This window comes from Dermacentor silvarum, chromosome 10 (assembly GCF_013339745.2).
Source record: "Dermacentor silvarum isolate Dsil-2018 chromosome 10, BIME_Dsil_1.4, whole genome shotgun sequence".
NCBI classification, from domain to species: domain Eukaryota; kingdom Metazoa; phylum Arthropoda; class Arachnida; order Ixodida; family Ixodidae; genus Dermacentor; species Dermacentor silvarum.
The window spans coordinates 61,997,628-62,016,994 of NC_051163.1; the positions used below are offsets into that span (position 1 = coordinate 61,997,628).

The 19,367-nt window shown below is 45.6% G+C and overlaps 1 long non-coding RNA gene across 1 annotated transcript; it reads right to left on the reverse strand.

The window, feature by feature from the left end:
* Nucleotides 1-765: 765 nt before the first annotated feature.
* On the reverse strand, nucleotides 766-6,005 carry LOC125940887 (uncharacterized). Its single transcript, XR_007464060.1, has 3 exons — nucleotides 5,908-6,005; nucleotides 3,206-3,520; nucleotides 766-1,239 (listed from the first exon to the last, which is right to left on the reverse strand). It is a non-coding gene; the product is annotated as an uncharacterized LOC125940887 (long non-coding RNA).
* Nucleotides 6,006-19,367: the final 13,362 nt, after the last annotated feature.

Below are 19,367 nucleotides of genomic sequence, written 5' to 3' on the forward strand. Positions count from 1 at the left end.
TGCAACTTTTTTTTTTGCGACTGATTGCAACTGATGAAAACACCGACGCTCTACGGCCATGACAGGTTATTGCTTTTGAGGATGTACTGGTGTTTTCTTTAGATAATGACAGTAACACTTATGACACTGTAACATTACTTCAGCCAACTTGCCGCGACCACGTAGGATTCAATCGCAGAGTTACGGTTGTACCAAAATTGTACACATCGTACTTGCGTGATCATATGTAGCGTTATACTTTCCTAAAGTTACATTCTCTTCGCGTGACTTTGTCCGAATATTCGCTTAATGTAGCGTTACAGTTGTGCAACATTCGCCTTCACAATCGCGCAACATCAGAGAAAGCTTCGCTTAACAGTAATTCTTATCTAATCGTCGGGCTTCCAACTCTTGTTTTCTAAAGTGACTAAAATTCCGGTAGATAAGCGTTAACTTTTCAGCGGCAAACCATTTCTCCTTATGTTACCACTGACATATGAACCTACTGTATCAATACCTCATGTCAGACACTTCACTGTGATAAGGGAAAGTTGAAGAAAAACAACATTTAGATTGATATATTCCCAGTCAGGTGTTCTCTTCCATAGTGAATCATTGTACGCGGCTACTTCTAGAATGCCGGCCGACGCTACCGAAAATCAAACCAGCGACATTGTGCTCAGCAACAGTGCGCAACAGACATTGGACCACCGCGGAAAGTGGCAGCATTTTGAGTATCTGTTACAGAGAGCAAAAAAAAACAAAAAAAAACGGGCAGTTGCGTCATTGTTTATTAAACTTCGTCTGTCCTCTCGCAGGTGTTGAGGCTTTCCAGGTCGTCGCGTTGGCCTTTGAAAATGGTGGCGAGGCGCAGAACACACTGCAGCCCATGCATAACTATTTTATTGGTTTATAATTAAAGACTCCCCGATAACCTGACAAATATTTTGTGTGAATGCGTGCTCATTGCGAATTCATTCCCATATATTTTTTTTTCACCCTGAAAGATAAGGTCGAACTTATATCATGCATATTTAGGCCATTAGTAGTTGCTTCAAGGCAGAAATAAAGCCTTGAAAACCTTTACAAGTTTTTGTGAATGTGTCCGGAAGTGTACGCGATCGTCTACGTTGCAAAAGCACGGTTCGAATTGACCGGTTCGGGCCATGTTAAGTTTGTCACCAGTCGATGACGCTGTTCGCACTTGAACGCTCGCCTGAAGGTTGTTATGGAAGGCAAGGCCAAGTTGCAGATGACCGTCTGGGGAGAAATGGAATAAATATATGTATTGCAAAAATTCAGCGGCCATTTAGCGGAAAATTCGAGAGAAATGTGTTAGCAATACATCGCACCTCTTTGAGGTCCCGGATCCATGTCTTAAACCGCGTTCACCACAATGCAAAGTGTTCAGGAGCGCACTCGGCCCACATCCTGCCTCTTCGAGTAGCCAAGGGCAACTGACGGTGTTCCGGAGCAGACTACCGTCAGTTGCATTATATAAAACTTTGAAACTGCCCTGACGACGTCGAAACTGTTGGCATAATAAACTTCGTTTTTGTTTACGTAAGATAACGTTGCGCTCTCTCTCTCTCTCTCTCTCTCTCTAATATATATATATATATATATATATATAGATAGATAATACCGGCCTTTACAGAATTTTTAAAATTAGAAATCGTCTGTGGAGGTAGCATATTACTTATCATTCAGTTGGATTATCGACAAAGTAGACATTAGAAGCATGAGAAATGGGCACATACTGAACTAATTAACTGCTCAGTTTATTAATTTACGACACATATTGCGATTTAGGCGTATCCAATTGGAATGAATTTCCAGAATCACACCAATTTGGAGATATGCGCCATCAAACTCGCTGTAAAAATGCACTGTTGTTCAACTTACTTTTTTACCAAAATGCTGTTTTATACATTGAAGCACAAAAGTAACAGGAACGCCCATGTATTTCATCCCACACTTTAGGAAACAACTCGAAAGTGGTGTCATCCTGGAAATTCATTTCAAGTGGATGCGTCTTGCAAACTCATCGGCTACAATTCGTAAATTGCAATATGTGTCGTAAAGTTATTAACTAAGAAGTTAATTAGTGCATCTTTGTTAAATAGTTGAATATGTGTATCCATTTCTCGTGCTACTAATGTCCGCCTCTTCGAATAACCCAGCTTAACGGGTAAGAATTATGCTACCTGCGCAAAAGCCATTTTTAAAAATTCCGTAAAGCTTAATTTTGAACACCCTGGATATATAAATTGAACGAGAAGAAAGGAAACCAAGGGGCCCAATTTTTATTCGTCATATAATAAGTGGCTAATAGGCATCCACCGCCAAGGCCAGGAGTGGTGACGCTGGCTAACGCTCCCAGGGTTAGTTCCTGTGATAAACCTAAAAACCCCATAAAGTGGATGGGAAAATGGTGCCCTGGTACCTCAATTGGTAAGTGCATCGCACACGTAATGAGAAAACGTGGGATCGTATCCCACCTGCGGCGAGTTGTTTTTTCAGCCACTTTCATTTTCTTTTATATAGTTATCATTTCTTTAGTTCAATTAATAACCGCAGGTATTTTTACTATGTCCACCGCCAAGGCCAGGAGTGGTGACGCTGGCTAACGCTCCCAGGGTTAGTTCCTGTGATAAACCTAAAAACCCCATAAAGTGGATGGGAAAATGGTGCCCTGGTACCTCAATTGGTAAGTGCATCGCACACGTAATGAGAAAACGTGGGATCGTATCCCACCTGCGGCGAGTTGTTTTTTCAGCCACTTTCATTTTCTTTTATATAGTTATCATTTCTTTAGTTCAATTAATAACCGCAGGTATTTCTACTATGCTGTCCTTGGTGTCATTGTTTGTTGGCTTCTTATGATATGACTAATAAAAATTGGGCCCCTTGGTTTCCTTTCTTCTCGTTCATTACGTAGCGAGGGCCTCGAATCCGACAGCTATGATACCTTCCAGTAGCATGTGTGGGTTTGTTGGCCAGTTAGCCAACACCCAAAAATTTCGCGTAGACGCAATGCCTACCGCAAAAAGGACGTTCGACACCCACCGCCAAAGCCATGAGTGGTGGTGCTGGCTAACACTCCCGGGCTTAGTTCTAGTAGACAAATATAAATACCCCAGAAAGTGAATGGGAGAACGGCGGTGTGCGTGCGCGTGTGTGTGCGTGTGCGTCTGTTGCTGTCAATGCGTTTTCTTGTACGCACCTGCAATTCATACGCAGTCCCAGCCTCGCCGCAACGGGTGAAGCAGTTGACGAGGAAAAACAGTTGATCGGCGGGGACGCCAATCAAAGAGCTTTGCTCATCGCTCGCATGCGCCTCTGCCATCTCCGCGGCGACGGCTCGTGCCTCGGGCAAGCTCGTAATGTAGCTGGCGAAGTACGTGGTGAGGCTGTCGAGAACCAGCTCGTCCATCTCGCGATGATTGAATTTCTCGACGAAGCGGGATCTCCGGACCAGGTTCTCGTAGTGCTCGCGTGTCACGTCGTGGTCAGTCCAGTTGCTTCGGACAAGAACGCTCTGCGAGTATACGGAAATCGTCGCAGTCATGTGAATCATCACCTATTCGTTTCGACTAGATGCCTTCAAAAAAATTGCGATAGAAATCATCTCACATTGACTGTCGACGGTAATGCTATCAGCATTCGGGGAACGTGGCGACACACCGTATTTCTTAAGTCGCGTTTATTTAACATCTGTATAGTGTTCATTCTGAGACTTCTGTTGCTTCGGCTACATGCGACATACTCCGGTACCGTCCCCCTTTGCTATTATTGCACACGCTTGCCAAGGTCGCCCATGACCATGGCGGGATGATGACTGTATAGCGACGCAGTGACAACGCTGGAATGACGTTGATGGAACGACAAAGGCCGTATGACGACGATGACATGACGATTCCACAATGATGACGATGGTATAACAACGACACCGTGACGACCACGACATGACAAAGGGATGACGGCGATGACGTCCTGACGACGGTATAATGGCAGACAAATGACGAAGTTGAAATGACGACGACGGCACGACGACGGATAAATGACAGCGACTGTCTGACAACGGCGCAATGACAACGATAGAATGAAAACGGTGGCTACTCGGGCAGCCGCTGTATAAGTTTGCAATTTTTGTCAGTTTGTTTAATTGACGACCTAAATCAAAAATTCGGAACCAACAGCCACTAGCTTTTAACTTTTTCTTTTAAATGCAACAAACCTCAACAAATTCGGTGCAGTGGTTGCCGAAAAAATTCTCAGCTTTTTTTTTCCGAAAGGCGAAGCATCAATTGCGAAAGCAAATTAATAGAGAGCTATACGGAGTAAGGATAGTTTTATCGGCTATTGGACTTGGACACATTCGCTTACTAACTGATTTAACAAGCATGGTGTCACAGCGTGCACACGCAAACATGAATAGATCACACTCGATGACCGCACACGACCGCACGCTGTCAAAACGCTGACGTGAGCAATCGTGCCAGCAGCAGCGAGCGAAGCTTCGTGAGGTCTATCGCTTCAACGGAAACTGAGCGGCGAAAGCACAGCGCATACAAAGGTGGGAGCCGCGTTGTAGATCGCTTTCAAGTTACGGTGCGCGCGAACAGCCCCCGCCGTGCAAAGTACAAGTACGCAGTTGCTCGCAGAGCAGAAGCCGCACCCCTACCTCCCGCGCTACCTTCCCGCTTTCCCCCTTTCGCCAGCGAGGTTCCAGTTCCCCTTGTGCCCGGTCGCAAGGGGAACTGGAATCTCGCATAGCGCGCGGCGACAATTTTATCGCCCTTGGACTTTACACAGAACCTTTACACAGAAATCCACTTGGAGAGTCCATATAATTGCTATTACAATAAAAACCATTTCTCCTTTCCCATGTATTTAGCTTCCTCTTAACTCTTCGAAGTGCCGTTTTGGACACCGCGATGTCAAAGTTTTCGGCCACCTTGTCAGTGCTGCCATCATACGTCGTTATCCTGATAAGGTTCACGCTGTCAAGAATTTTCCTTTACCCTGCTCAGCAAAAGATGCGCGCAGCTTCGTGTGCTTATGCTTCTATTTTCATCGGTTTGCTAAAAATCTTGCTGATATCACCCGGTCACTGACGGACCTTCTCAAGAAGGACACTGCGTTCTTTTGGGGCCGTGAACAAGCTGACGCCTTCTACATCCTCATTCGCTAGCTGCCAACGCCACCGATATTAAGCCACTTTGATACATTATACATGATACATCACTGATACAGCATAATGAAAATAACTTCCTGGCACCATCATTCGTTAATTTTGTTCGCGTGTTGTGAAGTGGATCACCTAAAGCTAGGCGATTTGTCAGTCAGCGAAAACTCAAGTAAAGGTCGAACGTTTTCATTTTATTCACACATTTCGTACTGGATAAAGTGCGAAAGTGTCAATCTACACAAGCAATTTTCATTCACAACGGAAATTTGTACATAATGAGCGAACATAGATTCCAGAAGATCCAAACCAATGCGAAAGTTATTAACCACCACGGCTGTGTCTTTCTTTTCTTTGACCTTGGTTGTGCATGTCAACAAAGAGTGAACGAAATGTATAGCCCAACAAACACGCAGTCAAGCCCCTGATTACAAGTATTTCACCGGCAGCAGATGGGCTGCCGTCATGACGAATGAGTCGAGCGACACTGCTCTTATGTCAGTCCATTCAGGCTTGCACATAACTGGTTTACTCATGCAAAATGGATACCTTCTCAGAAAATAGAGTGAAATACTTTTTCCGTCCTGCTTGCGCAATGTTTGACGTAATTTATGTCATTTTCTCTCTTTGTTAGCCAACACGTAGTGTCGCAAGAGTTGGCGGAGCGAAACGCCGCGTTGTCTTCTACCAGGAGCTTGCAAGATGCACGAACCAGGCATCCATTTCCAGCCAGGAACCTGTTGTCATTAGGAAACCTGAAAAACTTCGCAGAACTGAAAATCCCGGTGTTAGAACACCACATAGCCACACAAGACATGCGATGCCCCGATTTAGCCCTCGTCGTCTAATGCTTGGTTGGCTTGGGCCGGTATTTTGTAGCGATGCCTTTAAAGTAATAATGCCTTTTCACGCTTATCGCGCTTTGTCAGTGGTCAGAGCGACGGTCCGCTCACGATATCAACGTTGATAACGCGAGCGGACCGTCGCTCTGACCACTGACAAAGCGCAATAAGCGCGAAAAGGCATTATTACTTTAAAGGCATCACTGCAAAATACCGGCCTTGGTTTCCTGCGTCTTCCGTTCCTTGCATGCCTAATCAAGCTTATCGCATTATCTTTCCCATCTTCATACTCGACACGACAACCGAAGCAGGTGACCGAGCGTGATTCGACTTGTGCTATCACTGATCGAGTGGCAAGGGTGAGCAGAGGCAAGCTCGACGGACGCACGAAGACAACCACTTCCGTTGGACGACGTTGTCCACCTCACCTCCGTTCCACTTTCTTGCTGAGCTCCCCGACACACCCGCTGTCAGACACCTTGACACCTCCCGCACCTACGACAGAATGCGATGTCACTTCTGACCAGGCCTGTACCGCTCTGTGCGACGTTACGTTGCGGTTATGATTTCTGTCAGTGGCAAAAGAGGCCATGTGCGCAACCTGCTGGCCACCTTCATACAATCGATGTTAAATTCCAGTTAAATTCTTAACAAAATGTCACTTTATGCATTGAAGCACACAATTAACTGGAACGCCAATGCAGTTCTTCGCAAAGTTCGGGAATTAATATCTCGAAACTGGTCTCATGCTGAGAATTAATTCCTAGTGTATCCGCCTTGCGAACTCCCCGGCTACAATTTGTAAATTGCAATATGGGCCATCAGGTAATTAGTTAAAAACTTAATTAGTGAATTTTTGTTAATTAGTCGATTATGCATTTCAATTTTTTGTGCAAGTAATGTCCGCCTCTTCGAGTACACCAGCTCATTAACTAGAATTGGGCTATCTGCTGCAGGCAACCTTAAATAAATTCTGAAAGTGTTCGCTGAAACACCCTGTATATATATATATATATATATATATATATATATATATGTACGCCGCAGACTGCTTGCGCAATGTTTGACGTAATTTATGTCATTTTCTCTCTTTCTTAGCCAACACGTAGTGTCGCAAGAGTTGGCGGAGCGAAACGCCGCGTTGTCTTCTACCAGGAGCTTGCAAGATGCACGAACCAGGCATCCACTTCCAGCCCTTCCAAAGCAGCGAGTGCAAGAGAATCGTTAAATGGCTTCTGGGGCCACGTTTTAGAGCGTTCCCATGTCAAGTTTTCCTTTTTTTTTTTTGTTCGCTCTTCGTCATCGGCTCGGGCATGACTCGCCCGCCGCCGCGCTGCCTTTATCGTTGTGAATCTGCCTCTAGGCGCGTCGCGTGATAAAAACAATGGAAAATGAAATCGAACATTACAATATACGAATTCTGCTTTGCCTGCGGGAGGTAAAATCCACAGCACCGCGCTAACGGTGTGCGCTGCAGTGCGAAATTGAGAACAAAAGAGTGGCACTCACGAACAAGAGCAAAAAAAAGGCAACCAAATAAGAGATCGCTACACTCTTCCCGTCATGACTCTGCAGTCATAATAGACGAGCAAAGGGAGAGCTCGAGCTGCCTGGCTTGAACCCTTCTGGCTGCTGAATGGGATCTGCATGCTACGGACATTGGCGATAGCACCCGGAATTTCATCTCGCTATGCAAATGTCTCTGGCTTTGGCAGCAGGGGTCACAGGAAAGCTGACCCAGCCCTTCTGCCGGCCGACAACAGTAATTGTGAGAGTAACTTCGTGAACAGTGTCGGCGACAGGGATCTGGACCATTCCAACGAATGTTTCGCTTCCGACAGACCTCTGGAAGCTGCTGGCCGGTGGCGTGGGACCGTATAGTGCGCGATTCCTTCCTCTCCGTGGAATGGCCACTAGCACCCGAGTCTACTTCAGTTCGTAGCACAGCCAGCAAAAGGTCTGCTTGGAAAGCCGACAGCGGCGCCGCAAGTAATTTTCCGCCATCTCTTCCAACGCATACTTTCAGCTATCGTCGTCACCGGGAGAGCTACTCTAATCAGACGACGAGGGCAAATCATGGTCTCCGAGGCAACCAAGGCAACGCGGCCGGTGCGCGCGGCCATGGCCTCAAGCCAGCAGCCAAGCTACAGAAACGGAACCCAAAGCGCCGGTTCCTCTTTGCCGGTTCCGCTCTTAGCCGACGACGGGATCGCTTTGAAAATGATTGACAGATGCGTGACGTGTTCATAATTTACGGTGCCGCCTCGCTGTCTCTGACAGCCGTTGACGCAAGCACAATTATGACCAATCACGTGAGGCCAAGTGAACCGTCTGCTTTCCGAACCGTTGTAAGATTCAGCCCCAGGACACCTCGAAAACGCGCCTGGCTATCACCGTTACGTGTCACAATGATTAATTTTCTACTAAAACAGCATGTAAAGAGCGGTTTTCGCTTTATTATTGCACAAAAAAACAAGTTTTTTTTTTAGTTATGCATGAGGACTTGTGATTAGATGTACAATTATATGAAACGTAAAAAGCATCCGCGCGCCGCTAAAGTTGGGACAGACGACAAGATTCGCCCTCGCTTTGGAACAGTTTGTCGTCTGTTCTTGCTTTTCTTCGCTTGATTATGCATTGTGGACCAGTACACTCTACTGAAAAATGTGATATTGGTGAGTTAAAATCTTTTATGAAGATTTTATTTTAAGAACGCATTATCTGTGGAGCCATATCCACGTTTTAGACGAAGCCTCGTACAACACCAGCCAAAAGAAGCCTCGCACACCCATATAACGTCATTCCCATCACGGCACTGCGCTCGTAAGAAAACTCCTATAGACAGTGGCGCCAGATTTTCTTCTGGTAATATAGTGAGAAACTATATGCTTCTACCAAAGCGATACGTGTCAGGCTGCATAAAAGGGGCGTCCCGTCACATTTTTTTTTTTATTCTTCTGCTGCTACGGGTCGTGCTTTATGAATATCCCCTGCGGTAGCGAACGGTACAACACATCAAGCTATGTACCTCACAAAAATATCAACCTACATAATGTTGGTTCTGCCTGAATTTCTTCAGTGAACAGCCGTCAACCAGCACAACTGTGACGGTATAGTATAGGTTGATAGCACGATGCAGATAAAAGAGCTATATTGGTTGGCATTCGGCAACAACTGCGCCCAGCCGCTCGGCTGCACTAGCGCACGTGGCCTTTGCATTGGCGCCCCCGTATACGAGTGATTAAGGAATTTTTTGGTCGGTTACCCATCAAATTTTGACCCGTCAAAACACGGCAAAGTAATACGGGTTTCTTTTGTGCCGTGGTCAACGGACTGCGAGCTCTGCCCCTATCCAGAATCGTTGCATCACGTCTTTTTCTTTTATATAATTGTAGCACACTTTTGGCACAACATACGAATTGTGTTTGATGTACAGATATACCCAAATTGGAGAAGATGTAAAGTTTTCCGACAGTGGAACACCAAGAAAATAACAACAGTGTTGAAACCCTGATATCACTAGTTTTGTATGCGATTCGGAGATCACGAACCGACTGCACACTACGCCTATAGAAAACGCGGAACCGGCGTGGACCCACTTTTGTGATGCTTTTGCGTATACAAGTTCGCTGCTTGACGACGAAAATGAGTTTCGCAACAGATGATCGCTAAAGAAGAAGCGCTTGCAGCAATGACTGATCGTTATAGATAGATGTGCGATTCCTTCTCTCTATGTGTTAGGAAACTATGAAACGTGTGAAAAATGCTTCAGTACATGGTACTTGCTATGTTGGAAAAATATTATGCGGGACAAAAAAAGAAAATGGCGCTCGGCAACGACTGCGCCCAGCCACTCGGCAGCGCGAAGGGACGTGGCCTTTGCGTCGGCGCCTCTGTAACACCAGTGGTTGGAGACCGACCACCGACCACGAAATCGGGCGAAACGACCAAAGAAAGCTGCCGTTTTAAAATTGTGGCGCATCCTCGTGGTTGCGTGACCGGGCGCTGAGTATACTCACCCTAAACGAGTCGTCGTACCGCAAGAGAAAACGTGCGATGGTGAGCAGCTGCTTGCATATCTCGGTGCCGACGAAAGCCGCTAGTACGGGCAGCAGGTGTGGCGAATCCATCGGCGTTGCCACCACGGGAAAGCTCTGCACGATTACTTCACGCACCACGAGGTTTCGGTAGAGAACGACGCTGGCAATTCCCGGTGCGTGCAGCATAATGTTGCGAGGCCGGCGCATGGAGTGCTTGGAGACGGTGATGCTCAGACGACACGTTCGCAAGTACAGGTCGAAAAACCCACTGTTGCTGTCGAGTTGCACGTGGGCGTACGCCTGATCCAGAACTCCCCACGTGAGTGTCATGTTGTAGGCGTTGCTCGAAACCTGCCGCGTCACGGTGTTGAACATTCTGCCGAGTGTGTCGCCAATCACGCGCTGCAGCCTGTCCACAGACTTTGCGATTAGCTGCTGCATCGTCCAACCGACGCTTCTGATACCCTGGGTGTCGTCGTAGAACTTCCACCTGGCCAGTGGCATGACGGACTCGAGCGCTTCCAGACACTTGGCGAGTCGGTGACTTTTCAAGGTGCCGGCCCAGCCCACATCATCGAGTAATGCGGCCGTTAGGTAGCGCGAGGCGAACGGCGACAACCACCACACCGCGTATGCGCCCAGGTAAAGCCGAAAGCCCTCGGCGTTGTCGGTGAGCTGCGTTTGGTTCAGCTCATGGAACAGTTCGGACTGCATGTTCACGATCTCATCGTTTGGCCACAGCTGCGAGTCGTCTGGAAGGTAACCGTTGACGGCCCGCCGAAGCTCGAAATCGTGCATTTGCTGCAGGTACGGAACTGTCGATTTGTCCCAATAGCGACGAACCATTTCGGCAATGTATAGGTGCGTCGTGGTCACGGCACGGATCATGGTTGAGTACGACTGTCCGATGCCGCCCACGATCTCCGCACAGCGTCGTAGGTAATCGTCGTGTCTTTCTCGCATCATGAGACGTCCGAAGTCGGCGATCCACTCGAAGCAGCGTATCTCCAGGGTCATGTAGATGGTGTGTTCGTGCGGGCGAGATGGATGACGACCCACGTAGAAAGCCCAGAACAGTGGCGTGCCAAAGTGGAGCGAAGCCTTGGCCAGAGTGTTGAGTAGGTCGTACCTCGTAGCCGGAGACTTCCTCGGCCACGGAAGACCCAACTCGAGAAGCACCTTGGAAAGGCTCCACGTGTTCCGTATTCCTGTCTGCAGTCAGATATAAGGAAAACGACAGTGGGATCGTATGTTCTCATCTCTGAATGAAATAGCACTACGTTAAAGAAACAGTGCAGATTCTTATTGACAGGTTACGTCAGGTATGGTTTTCGAATGGACAACTTCCTATGCATGCAAGTTCGGTCGGCAATTTCTTGCAGAAAAAGAAAAAGGTTGTCTAATGAGTCGTATACTCAAATATCAAATATCCAATCAAATTTCAAATATCACATCGAGTTGGAAAGCCCAGAAACCACAACTACTTTGCACACATTTCGCCGCAGTTCGTAACTTGTGCCCCGATAGTGCTCTGTTTAATTATGGCTGTGTTTCGGTTGTCCTTTGCTTTTAGTACGCATTCGTGGCTTTCCATACAATTATTCCCTTCTTTATTCCGTATGCCTATATATTTTATTGTTCGAACCTAGGAATTTTGTTTTTATGTATTATGATCACCCGATCACAGGCATCATTAAACACCAAAGGCTTAACTTATTTCCATTGAAACTAGAGCGCTGCCGTCCTCCAGAGTGTCGTCTATATATGGGTAACACTGTATGCATTTTAATTTTGGTAATTGGCATTGGGCCAGACGTCTATTTTCGAGCATCGCATACACACTGGCGATGTCAGCCCCGTTCACCGAAGTCCCTATAAAGCTTCTGCGTCTGCCCGAAACGTTATCCAGCAGAAATTCACGAAGATGCTTGCCAAAGACATAGTCGAGCCTTCCTCCAATCCCTGGGTCTCCGCTGTCGTGTTAGTTAAGAAGAATTAATCATGGATATTTTACGTTGACGATCACCTCATAAACAACACTGGGAAGAAAAACGCGTACCCTTTACCACGAATTGATGACGCCCTTGACCACCTGTATTGTGCGATACCTACTTCTCTTCTGTTGAACTTCGCTCCGGCTATAGGCAGCGTCCATGGATAGATGTGGACGCTATGGACCGTGAGAAAAGAGCGTTTCTCAAAATTGATGGGCGTTACCAGGTCAAGGTCATGCAATTTGGACTGGGCAATGCCCCAGCCCCTTTCGAAAAAATGATGGACTCTCTACTCAACTGGTTAAAATGGTCATCATGGCTGTGTTATTTAGATGAGGTCAACCTGTTTTCGCCTGGTTCGAAACGCGCATTAACCGCCTTTCCGCCATTCTTGATGTGTTTCGCCGGGTTGGGCTGCATTTGAGTTCTACCGAGTGCAGATTTTGGACGACGCCAAATTACCCTTTTTTCGGCATCTTGTGGACGCTACAGAAGTAAAGCCCACCTGACCGACTTCCCTGTCCCAAGGTTTGCCAAAGATGTTCAGACATTTCCAACTACCGCCAACACCAGTTGGCGGTAGTTGGAAAATTAGAGTTTTTTTTCACTGGGATTCATAACGAATTGGAAACACTAATTGAATAAAATTAGACTTCCAATTCTATTCAGATGGCAGCCAACTTAAAAAAATATGGTGGCCAATTCAGCTAGTTAGATATGACTGCAGCTAACTAAATGTAACTGGTTGCCCAGCTAGATTTTCGTTGCAATCTGAGTGAATCTAACTGGCATCCAATTAAGTGGTTACCCAATTAGGCCTGTGTAGCCGTCCAATTGAAAGTAGCTGGTGACTCAGATGGACCTGTGTGTGTGCTTTTGTGTACTTTATTTCTATTGAAAAATATTACTATATGATTAGGTGACGTACGTAAAGCCAAAGAAACCAAGTTGCCTGATTGCGTGACAACTGCACTACAAAAAATGACTTCACCGAGGCACGGGCCCCCATACATTTCGCTAAATGTAACCTCACGCCCACTATATTTGTCACGTAGTAGTGACGCTGAAGAAAACGGTGGTAAAACTGTGTATGACGAAACTGATTCTTTATTGGGCGAAGCTGTGCCCACAAAAGCAATCTACACTCGAAGCACAACGATAGCGGCGAACACAGTCGGCGATCGTCGAAATCTGATCAGCGGCGAAACGCGTCGGCTTTTATACATGAGTCATCGAAGGTTCTAGATTAATCCCTGGTGCCCGCGTGTCTTCCAGAAAGTATACTAGACAATTCGCGTCGCTCATAGAGTCAGATTACATAAGCGTCGGTGATAATAGACAATGGATAGAAGCATTGATAAAGTTCGAGAAACTTCCGATCCATATATGCAGGCGCGTCCTGTGCCTTGCGATAACGTTTAACATTTATCAGCCAGTGAAAAATGGTCACCGGTGAAAGATAAACGTGTATACGTGTCAATATGCAAGTAAATTATGGCCCAGCAGGTAGTGTGACTTCTTCAAAACAGGTAAATTGTTATGGCAGATTGTAAATGTCAAAGAACAAATAAAGGCCACCCTTCATTTATCATACCAAAGCAGGTACAAAAATATCTTATTTCCTGACTTGCGCTTTAATTGTGGAATTAATTTTGTCAATTATTTTATTGTTTCACAGCATTGCATGCTCATCTGTGTGGCTTCCAATTGAAACAAATTAACATGTCAATGAACTCACTAACATGTCAAATCAGGTGACCGCTCCGTTCCACTCAACTATCGTCCTATCTCATTAACTATAGTAACATATGTAAACTTCTCGAGCACATCATACATTCTCAAGTAATAAGTTACCTAGAAGAACATGGCATAATTTTTAAATATCAGCACGGTTTTCGCAAGGGTTACTCATGTGACACACAACTCGCCGGTTTTACTCACGATTTATTTTCAGCAGTTGACGCAGGCTTTCAAGTGGACGCAGTGTTTCTCGATTACTCTAAGGCTTTTGATCGTGTTCCTCATCACCGGCTTCTAACGAAATTAACGCACCTCAATATTCATCCTAACGTGATCGCCTGGATTAAAGAATTTCTTTCCAATAGACAACAATACACATGTGCTAATGGCTCTAACTCTTCTTCTGTTCCCGTAACCTCTGGAGTTCCTCAAGGCAGTGTTCTTGGTCCCCTACTTTTCTTAATTTTTATTAATGATCTCCCGAAACGTGTTTCCTCCAAAATTCGATTATTCGCAAATGATTGTGTTATATATAGAAAAATTACTAACGATGCTGACCACCATGTCCTCCAAACTGACCTTGAGGAAGTGACAACTTGGTGCTCCTCATGGCTAATGTCCCTGAATGCGTCTAAAACGAAGCTAATGTCATTCACTAACCATTCCACTCGCCTTCCTACAACCTACTTACTCAATAATACTAGCATTGAACTTACATCAACCTATAAGTACCTTGGTGTCCATCTTCAGTCTGATTTAACTTGGCACTACCATATTAGCACTGTATTAGCATCAGCTAACCGAGCATTCGGTCTTCTCAAGCGTAACCTCAAGCATACCCCATCCCACCTAAAAAAGCTAGCTTACATAACACTCATCCGCCCAAAGATTGAATATGCTTCTGCAATATGGGATCCTGATCAAACATATATCATCAACAACATTGAATCCTTGCAAAACCGTGCTGCTCGCTTCATCTACTCCGATTACTCCCGCTTCACGAGTGTCACAGCATTAAAGCAACGAGCCGAGTTGGAACCACTATCACGTCGACGTCACTTTGCTCGGCTAACCCTATTTCATAAACTGTACTATCATCGCACGCTTCATAATGACTTCTTTTCTTCACCTCACGTTGTCTTCCCGCGCCGTGACCATGATAACAAAGTAGCACGCATAACTTGCCGCTCATCTCTTTACGCTAAATCATTTATACCACGCACAATCATTGAATGGAATAACCTAGCGTCATACATAGCGACTGAATCTAATTTATCATCTTTTCAGGCTTTCTTACGAGAAAAGTTTACTTACACTGCATGATCGTTATGATACCTGTTTTCGTTATGTACGCAGCAATACATTTAGCATCAGTGTGAATATAATGCTGCATCAACCACTGTTACTATGTTTATATGTTTTCTAATCACAAAATGTGAACGCTTTCAAATTTGTGTTATACATAATGTTCCTGCTATAATGATGTATTAATACCAGCTTTTATATATGTTCCACAGTTGTATTTCTTTTTTTCCGCTTCTTTTTCGAATGTACCCGCCCCCCTATGTAATACCCTCGTAAAAGGGCCCTTAGGGGTTTTTTTTGAATAAATAAATGAATGAATAAATAATAAATAACTCCCACTGAAATCAACTGGGTCAAGTCCCATTAAGAGCAGCTGGCATTTAGGATCCTTCCAGTTGCTAATTCTAAATTTCAACTTGAAATCCTTGAAAATCACTTGATCAACACGGACGCCTCAGATATATCGCCCAAAGGGACATAAGAGTACCAAATGGAACTGTCTTAACACCAACTAACTGGTCTCATCACAATATCCAATTTGAATGCTTAGTATAAACTGGACCCATAACGATGTCAAAACATTGCACTTGGAAGAGCACTGTTCCAAAGAGTTGACCCTATTTGGAATTGTGCAACCAGTGGAACTAGGCACTGTTCTGATCGGTCCTCAATTGGAATGTGCACAATTGGAATAACAAGCATTCCAACGGGGAGACAAAATGCAAAATTGTGCACCAACTGCCATGACCATTTGGAACTGCCAAGTCGAATTATACTCGCCTATTTAACCATAACATTCCAATTGGCTTCCAGTTGGCAATATCACGAGATGTTCCGAGCAAATTTACTACGGACTTCGCGAACTTCCCACGACGTAATTTTTTTCTATACGGTGCCCCGCGTACATTACTGATCGGCTGAGGCCGTACTTTCTTTTCTAAAGTCATCAACATCATGTGTTGCTACTGTACCCAGTACAAGCTCACCACACCGTACCATCTCCAGAGCAACGGGCTCAGATACAAGCAATGTCTATCGCATCAACAGATAACGTCATTGTCTAAAATGCATAATGCGCGACTCGAACTGAGCCCCCCTATATGCCATAACTACCGCGAAGATCAATTAGCAGCACGATTTTGTCATCAACAAAAATGGAACCTAGTGTCGACTGTGACTTGTTTTAAGCGCTTATTTCAATCTGCTGACACATTTCTATGAAATTATGGCAACTATAACGAAATAAAAGCGAATGCACGATAATAAACAAGACCATAACCATAACTTTTCGTAGAACATGCAAATTGTAACATGGTCAACTGACTTGAAGTGATGGGGGCGAAATGCGAAAACACCCGTGTACTTAGATTTAGGTGCACGTTAAAGAACCCCAGGTGGTACAAATTTCCGGAGTCCCCCACTACGGCGTGCCTCATAATCAGAACTGGTTTTGGCACGTAAAACCCCATTAATTCAACTGACTTGAAGTAACCTGCCAGAAGACGGCTTGAACATCGAATGCGCAAAGGAAACGAAGCCAGCTAGGTATTAAAAACAAACAAATTTTAAGCACTCAAGCCTTAACGCCCGCAGTCTTGAACGTTTCTTCTCTTCACCGCGTAATTACACGTGGGCCAGAATAATGGATTCGCTTAGTGTCATATGCACCTTGGCTTACCCTGCTCAGGCACATCAGCAGAAGAGCCGAAGCTTTGTGTTCGGCCTTGGCTGAACGCGAGGGAAACCGGCGAAGCAGGACACTCTTGATGACGCGCTGATCGAAGACGCTGCTGTACTTGGCCAAAGGCGTCCTGTAGCGGCGATTCAGGTTGCCGTCCCAGCCGCTGCAGACGTGCCTGTGGCACCCACAAGGAAAGAAGAAAAAAACACATGTACAAGTCCCAGCCATTCAAATACTTGGCGTGCTTTAATGACGTATAGTAGTGATTGAGCAACGCGCGTCGCCCAAAAATCTGAACATCAGCATCACAGGTTAAACGTCTTGCTTTGTTTTTGAGCTCGAAGGGCGGCTTAAAACATAGCATGTGACAGAGTGCACTGCTGCACTTTCTCAGGCGGATTTCTAGAAAGCCGGAAAATACATGTAGCATTAGTTGCAATGTATGGAAGGTAATTGAAGAGATTAATTACCTTTGAAACTGTTTTTTTTTAAGGCGCACGTTGCAGTTTTGGAAATGGAGCGGCGTCATTACAAAATATCACTAAGCAGAAACTACGAGACTGTAGAATAAGTGTTGAGATATCTCTCCTAGAAACCTGCTAAAAGAACACATCGACATTACAGTTAATATCCTCACTAAGTGCTAGCCCATTTTGGGGACGGATTTCTTCACAGATCGTGCTAGATTTAGGATGTCTCCTCAGCTTACGTGATTTCGCTGCTAAACTATTTAATTTCACAGTTTCAACATTCTTCTTAATGTGAACAATAAAAAATTATTTCTTGGAAGTCTCTTTTGCAATAATCTCTCATGGGTTTGGCAGTATGACAAAAAAATTATTCTGAGCCCCTTTATGTCTATCCGCTAGAACCACGCAAACACTTGCACACACGTAAAAACGCACAAACATGCACATGGTAGCGCACAGAGAATATCTTCCGACCTGAAGACAGCTCAGTGACGTAATTCCTTTCAAATTCGGGTCTTCTTAATGACTGGTGTTCTACGAACGTGAATTTGCAAATTTTGTGTTTAAATACCCCTGTAAGATGATGAAAGCAGAACATCCCTGTACGTGGATAACGTAATGATCTGGTCACGTTTGTTAGGGTTCAAAATTTCCTTTTCTTCCATAAGCACGGGCAACAAGGTGGTGTGGTGTGTTGGCATGTCGACGGCTACATTCCGCGTTTTCACGTCATATTACTGTATTGGAATCAAGTTACCCGGACGCTCCTCGTCGCTTGTGACGAAACAATTGCCTAGATCGAATTATTGCTGTTGTGATCGGCCGTTTACCCAGCGAAACCAGTCGCTCACGTAGAATGCGACAACGGTAGACATGCCGACGCCCTCGTCAGAGCCATCTCCAACTGTCATGATTCAAGGCAAACAGTCGGACACTGCTAGGACGGGTTTGGACAATTTGCAAGGGGACATTCCTTCACATGTCCTCGGGGCGACTGATCATCATCAGCCTATATTTTATGTCCACTGCAGGACGAAGGCCTCTCCCTGCGATTTCAATTACCGCTATCTTGCACTAGCTGATTCCAACTAGCGCCTGCAAATTTCCTAACTTCATCACCCCACCTAGTTTTCTGCCATCCTCGACTGCGCTTCATCCCTCTTGGTATCCATTCTGTAACTCTAATGGCCCGGAGGTTACCCTTCCTATGCATTACATCAGTGGCGTAGCCAAGGGGGGGGTTGGGGGGGTTCAAACCCCCCCCGAAATTTTTTGCACCCCCCCCCCCCCCCACTAACCCACCCTTTTCTCTCGTCGCTTCGCGCTGACATATTTCAAGAAACCGGTGCTACTTTCACACTTTCATTCCTGGGCGCTTCCGTTTGGGTTGGTAATTTACAGCGAATCATCTCTGCATATGGAAAAAAACTGTCACGGTGTTTGTCAAGGCCTTGACACTCTGTGAAGTTTTGGGCGCGAATGTGGCGTCCGCATTCTGAAACAACAAATGCGCAACAAATGCGCAACAAATGAAGCAACAAATGCGGCAGCCGCATTTTAGATGAAGGCGAAAATGCTCGAGGCCCGTTTACTTAGATTTAGGTGCATGTTAAAGTCCCCAGGTGGTCGAAATTTCCGGTATACATTTCCGCCGCTTCCCTTCAGGAGCCGGTTAGGCCGCGTTCGCGTAGGAACTTGGTCTCGAAGTGTCGGAAGCGGCAAAATCTTGCAAAAATCCGCCCGCCGAGGCGGCAAAACAGGCAGAAAAACAGGCGGCAAGCCAAATTGGTCTGGGACCGATTTTTTCGCCATGGCGAAGCGGAAACGCGGCAGTAGAGTGACCTAGAATCCATGTTCTAGTACACTCTAGCGGCAGAAAGTCATTCTGCTCGACCGGAAGCTACACTAGCATGTAAACTTTCGGTCGTAATATTGAACATGGCACCAAAAGTGTAGGCTGTAATGCTGATCGACGCGATCAAGAACCACCCCTTCCTCTACGACAAGAGTGGCACTCAAACGTACTGTCAGCAATACTCGCGATAGTATTCAACGTCGCGCGACAGGAGGTGCGGCAACGAAGCCTTGGCGTGACCCAACTTCTTACACTTTTGCAAAGCCAGGC